We start from the raw sequence: 6,674 nt of genomic DNA, 5'->3' as shown, positions 1-6,674 counted from the left end.
CCACGCTCGCGACGGGGCGCGGCGCGGGGCTGGGGGGCCCTGCGGGGCACCCCGACCTGCCCCTGCGCTGCCCTCTCTCCCGAGCTTGGGGCGAGGCGGAGCTCCCTGGCTCTGGCTCTTGGTCTGGGGTCTATCCTGGGGATTTTCCTGGCTGGGCCCAGGGATATTTTCTTTCCCTTCATCCAAGAGCTTTCGGTACCCTCCCATTTGGCATAGTCCGTCTCTGTCTCTGTCTCTATCTGACTCCCCCAACCCCCGCGCCTCTCCCTTTTCTCCCTCTTTTTGAGGTAGTGAGGACTGGACCCAGGGCCTCGCATATGTTAGGCAAGCACCCTACCACTGAGCAACACCCAGCCCATTCACATATTTATTTATTTTTGAGACAGGGTCTGGCTAAATTGCCCAGGCTGACCTAGAAGTTAGAATCCTCCTGCCTCAGCCTCCTGAGTAGCGGGGATTGCAGGTGTGAACCCCCACACTTGCCTACAGTTTCTCTCCTAAGTACGCCAGGAGCACCAGAAGATGCAGAGGGCGGTTTCTCTTAAGCCCAGGGAAGCCTTTGCTTTACCACCAACACGTTCTCCCGGCCTCTTCCTGCCGTGGACTCCCGCGCCCCCCACCCCCGACCTTATGAACAGTTCGTGAATGGTACTTATCCCGGCAGAGGCCCTGTAAGGCCCTCACCGTGGTGGGTTTCTCACCTGTGCCGCTGGCCCTGCTTTGTTTTTGTTTTTTTGTCTTTTTGAGACGGGGTCTCGCTATGCAGTTCAGGCTGGCCTTGAGCTCACTTTGTAGCCCAAGCTAGTGTCCAACTTGCAATGATCCTCCTGCCTCAGCTTCCTGAGTGCTGGGGTTACAGGCATGCACCACCACGCCCGGCCAAGAATTGGGTGCGTCTTTTTTTGTGGCGGGGGGGGGGGGGTTTCCGGTACCGGGAACCGAACTCACGACCTTGCACTTGCCAGGCAGGCGCTGTGCTGCTGAGCTAAATCCCCAGCCCCTGCTGGCCCTGCTTTGGATGGAGCAGCCGCGCTTTGCCGTTTGCAGTGTCTCCCCGCGTGCAGGGGGAGCCGCCCTAGTCCAAGAAGCTTTAGCTGATAATTAACACCAGATGTTACTTGATGATGTGCAATGACCAGGAGGTCCCCTTGCCAGGCTTCTCAGAGCCGTGGGGACCCTGGGCCATCTCCCTTTTCTGAATCTTGTTTTAGGTTGTTTTTTGTTTTTGTTTTTAGGTTTTTTTTTTTTTGAAGACACAAAAATGGTGGCATATTCAATGTGTTTGTTTCATTTATTTCTTCCCCCAATAAATACTGAGGGCCAGACAGGTGTGGTGGTGCATAATTATAATCCCAGTTCTTGGGAGGCCAAGCAGAAGGGCAGGCAGAAGGCTCGCTGCAAATTCAAGGCCGGCCTGGACTGCCTAGGGAGATCCTGTCTATAAATACATTAAAAAATAAATTTTTAAAATATACTGAGCACCTACTATATAGGAGACCTTTTCTCTACAAAAGATACATGGAAGAACAAAATATAAAATATAAAAATCTCTGCTCTTAACCAGATACAAGGCCAGGCGTGGTGGTGCACACCTGTAATCCCAGCACTCAAGAGGCTGAGGCAGGTGGATGGCCAGGAGTATAAGGACAGCCTGGGCTCCAAAGTGAGCTGAAGGCCAGCCTGAACTGCACAGTGAAACCCTGTCTCAAAAAAAAAAAAAAAGAAAGAAAGAAAAAAAGAAAAAAACAGATACAGTAACCCTGTGTTCTGGGAGGTTGAGGCAGGAGGATCACAAATTTGAACCCACCCAGGTAGACCTTAATCAGACCCTGTCTCAAAATAAAAAAGGGCCAGGGATATAGCTCAGTGCAAAGGCCCAGGCATCAATCCCCAGTACCACAAACAAACATGCAAAAAACCTCCCCAAACTCTATCCTTGTTGAATTTAATGTAATTTAATATGTACAAGCTGGGCATGGTGGTATACACCTGTGATCCCAGCACTCAGGAGGCTGAGGCAGGAAGATCGCCATGACTTCAAGGCCAGCATGGGCTACATAGCAGAGTTCAAGGACAACCTGAACTACATAGTGAGACGCTGTCTCAAAAAAAAAAAAAGGAAAAAAAAAGAAAAAAATTAATGCACACAGCAATGTGCTACAATTGAGCTCTTCAGGGTTAAATACAAGATGTACAAGAAATATCTATTTATAGGGCCAGGAAGGCAGAGAGGCCTGGTGGCAGCTACAAGGGTTGCGGAGTTCTTTTCATCCTGGTAGTTTATTTCTGTGGCATTTGGGGTACTTATGAAAGGGAAGCCTGGGTCACCCGTCACCCCCACCCAGGCGCATCCTGATGGTCCCTGCTTACCCTGTGGGTCCTGCTTGGCCTTGGGACTCTATCCTGCCTGCCGTAATCTGGTCAAAGCAGGGAACCTCCCAGGAAGGCGAGGAAGACAGGAGGCGGTGTCGCTCTGGGCACCGCCTGGAAGGGATGGGGTGGGGCAGGAGGGAGGGCAAGGGGTGTCCTCAACGGGCCAGTCCCCTCCTGCTCACCCCGCGCCCAGGTGAAGGTGAAAGGGTCACTGAAGTGCTGACAGCCCATGGTGAGTAGCAGCTGGCAGGGAACTTCCCGTGCTTTCATTTATAAGTGTCTCTGAGTCACTTCCACGCTGCCTGAGCTTGCCAAAGCTCCCTTTGCAAGCCCGGGCAAAGTCCGGGGTTACAGCGCTCACTGGGGTTCTGGCCTTGCCACTGGGGTTAAAGGCTTCCCAGTGGCTCTGACCTCGGCGCTCTCCCGGCATAGGGAGAAGCACTGTCAGGAGTCATAAAAGCAGCTGGAATGTAGGGCGCTTGCTTAGCATACAGGAAGCCCTGGTTTCTTTCCAGCACCGCAAAAAACAAAAACAAACTTTCCCATTTATGAGGCACTGAAGAGTTTAGATCCACCGTTTGGTTTAATCCTGCAGAGGAGGCACTATAGTTTTTTCATTTTATCAGTGAAGAAACTGCGACTCGGGGTTAAGGACCTTGGCCCCAGGCAGAAGAGTTACCAAGGGGCTGCGGAACCGTAACCGGGGATACTGGCTTGCAGAGCACAGGCCCTGGGTCCCCTCGCTCTTGTTTACTGAACGCCTCCTTGGTGCTGGACACCACGAGCTGTGTGTGGGATGTGTGTACGGGTACTCTCAGCTTTATCTCACCTAGGGCTCTTTGCTGCCTTTTTCTTCAAGGGGAGCTTTGTCTCTGTGTCTCTGTCTCTGTCTCTGTCTGTCTGTCTGTCTCTCTCTGCTTCTCAATTTTGCAGCTCTGGGGCACAATCTCAGGGCCTCTCATGTGAGAGGCAAGTGCTTGCCCTTGATCTGCACCCTTAACCCTTCACTTTGGTTTTTAAAATACATTCATAAGACGGGGCATGGAAGCACACACCTGTAATCCCAGCACTCTGGGAGGCTGAGGCAGAGGATCGCAAGTTCAAACCTAGCCTAGTGAATTAATGAGACCCTGTCTCAAAATAAAAATGAGGGAGGGGCTGGGTTTGTAGCTCAGTGTAAAGGCCCCATGTTCAATTCCTGGTACCAGAAATGAATAAATAAGTACATGGAAACAAACATAAATACATACATAGTTATGTTCTGCGATGTGGCCTAGTTTTTAGTAGGAAAGGGTTCATTTAGCCTACACGGACTGTCCACTGACTAGGGTGGGGACCCGGTGTTGTACACCGTGGATGGCAGTGGGAAGGGGAGCATGGTAGGCACAGCAAGATGGCATCAGACCTGGAAGAAGGTTCAGAGAAGGAGGCAGGTAGTTCAGGCTGGCCTTGAACTCGCAGTGATCCTCCTGCCTCAGCCTCCCGAGTGCTGGGATTATAGGCGTGCACCACCATACCTGGCTAACGTTTGGCTCTTTCGAAAAGCCCTGTGGAGGTCTGAGTGCTTGGCACGCTGAGGACACTGGTAGTCAGAGGTGTTAGGCCACGTGCCGAAGACCACACAGCAGACACACTGTGCAGCTGCTGTTCAACCCGAGTCCTTTCGTACCAAAGCTCATGCTGCTAACCACGACTGCCTTGTCGTGATTGATGGACGACTTTGTAGTTCTTCATTTTGAGCATGATGTCTCTCCATCCGCTACCAGCTAATATTCTGCCTGTCCTTCTAGGTCCAGCTTATGTGGAAACCCTTCCTGTCCCCCTCTGCAGAGTGACATGGCCCTGTGGGAAGCCTGTGGCACAGTGAGCGTGCTGCGAGGGTGCTGCCTTCCCCCGCTGGCTCTTCGCCCTCTGCGGGCAGCAGTGCTGTGAATGGCTGACATCTCAGGTCCTCTCTGAGCCCACACGCCCTTCAGCTCTGAGCTCTCCAGGCCACCTAAGTGGGCAGTGCCAAAGGCTTCCTGCTGGACTTGGCTAGCGGGAGCCCGGGGGGAGGAAGGGGAGGGCATGATGTGGGTGCCTACGGCTCCCTCCCCGTCTTCAGGGAGCCTCATGCTGGCCGCTGTCCTGCCCCAGTCGCAACAGCAGAGCGGCCTCTGCCTCCAGGTTTGGGTCTCCTTCATTTCAGTCGGTGAAGGGTCTGCAAAGCGAACACCTGCAACATGGAACCCTGGCCCGAGGGGTTGAATAAAGAGCTACTGGGCGAGGATAGAGGAGGGAGGTGGGGTATAGTGCAGTGATAAGAGAAAAACCTGAGATATCCTAAATTTAATTCCAAAAGCCATAGGGCAGAAAAGGAAGAGATAAGGGAAGTTAATCAGATAACAGCTGCTCTCACAGTAAAACCAAAAAAGATTGTTTATGGGGAAACTTTTACTTAAATGCCATGACACCAACCACAGGGCCCTTGCGCAATGTTGACATATAAACTTTACAGGGTGTTCACCCTGAGATGGCCAGAAGGGACCACGACAGTGACTTTTTATGGGCTGTCCTAATCAATAGCCAAAATAGATTCAGTGTGAATAATGTATGTCTTCCTTTCCCAAATTTTCATTATAAAAGTATTATTCTGGCCTGGCAGACATTTTTCCAACTGCAATCTAGTGTTGCTGGATTAGTTTGCAGAAACTTGTCTTAAGACCTGGTTCTTTTTCTGATTAGCATTAGTAATGGCTGAATAAAACCTTTTGTTTTGGGCTTCCTGCAGTCTCAGGTGTTTCAGTTTAAGATAAGACCTAAGGAAGCAGTGTAAAATGGAAAGCATGTCCTACTGAGGTCCCATCCATCTTGGTTAGTTTCTATTTTTATTTTTTTTTTTGAGATAGGGTCTTGCTAGGTAGTCCAGACTGGCTTGGAACTCACTATAGTGATCCTCCTGCCTCAGCCTCCTTAGTACTGGGATTACATGTGTACACCACCCACATCCATCTTTGGATTGGTCCTGAGGTAGGAGAGAAGAACTAAAATAAAAAAGGAGACAAGGAAAACAGTAATTTTTAAATTGTACTTTTTATAAAAATTATAGCTGTGGGACACAAACCCAGCCTCCCCCCAGAAAAATTCCCAAGGTCCTTAAAGACCGAGTATGCCATTTATTTTTTACCTGGAAATGGGCCTTGACCATCCCTTCTATCTGTAAAAAGGCCCTTTTCCCCAAGGACACCCATTTTTCTTGTGAAATGAGCCTGTTCCTGACAGGTATGCCTCTGCTATGTCACCTGCAGTGGCTGCCACCTCTGAACAGGCTATGCCCTTCCCTGCAGAGAACCCTCCCCTGGAGAGAAATCCATAGCTTTGTCTCTGTGGAGTGAATCCCCTCTTCCTGTTGGTTGCCAGGTCCCCATGAACACTGCAGCTCAAGGCCACCGGTCCCTCTCTCCCTCTTGAGGACCTGCACTATTTCTTTGAGTATACTTTAAAAATTCTGCCCAATAAACCCTTTTAAGCCTCTTGCGGACTTGTCCTGAAAACCCATTTTCTCTAATGGGAGCCCGGGAACCTGCAAACTTCCCTGTGGGTGGGGTGAGGCAAGGTGTCACATCTGCACTCCGGGGACATCGTCGGACCTGTGGGCAGCAGTCCAGCTCCACATCCCTGTGGTCGTCTTTCTTCTGGCCTCGTTCTGTTCCTCAGGCAGGTCCTCTGAGCCAAGCCAGCCAGTGGGCAGAGCAAATAACAAGTCCTCAGCAAAGGCAAATCCATCTCTGGAAGTCTAGGGAGAGGTTGGATGTGGGCAGGGCCAACTCTGTGGGCCTTGTTCTTCATTGAAAGGTTTGCTGTTCTAGGAGATGGACACCATCCAGATACATATATGCATTGAAACTCCACCAAAATGCGAAATTAAGGGACAGGGTAGGGCAGGGCAGGGCAGGGCAAGAGGAGATTGGGGGGTGATCAAAGTATGTTATGTGCATGCACGAATCTGCCAAAATGAAACCCATTAACCGTTATGCATTAATTTAAAAAAAAGATGGGAAGCAAAACAAAAAAGAGATCTGCTGTTGTGAGCTGGGATGTAATTCAGTGGTAGAGCACTTGCTCAGCTTAAGTAAGGCCTTGGGTTTGATCTTCAGTAAAAAAAGAAAAAAAGTTTTGCTGTCATTGTATTAAAATTGTTGGGTAGCGGATATAGCTCTGTGGCGTAAGTGCTTGCCTGGCAAGCCTGAGGTCATCAGTTCGATTCCCGGTACCAGAAAGAAAAGAAATTGTCAATAACTTTTTTTTTTTTTTTTTTTTTT

The sequence above is a fragment of the Chinchilla lanigera genome, unplaced genomic scaffold (genome assembly GCF_000276665.1).
Source record: "Chinchilla lanigera isolate Chin_1 unplaced genomic scaffold, ChiLan1.0 scaffold00032, whole genome shotgun sequence".
Lineage (NCBI taxonomy): Eukaryota > Metazoa > Chordata > Mammalia > Rodentia > Chinchillidae > Chinchilla > Chinchilla lanigera.
Note: the sequence above shows the minus strand (reverse complement) of the source record.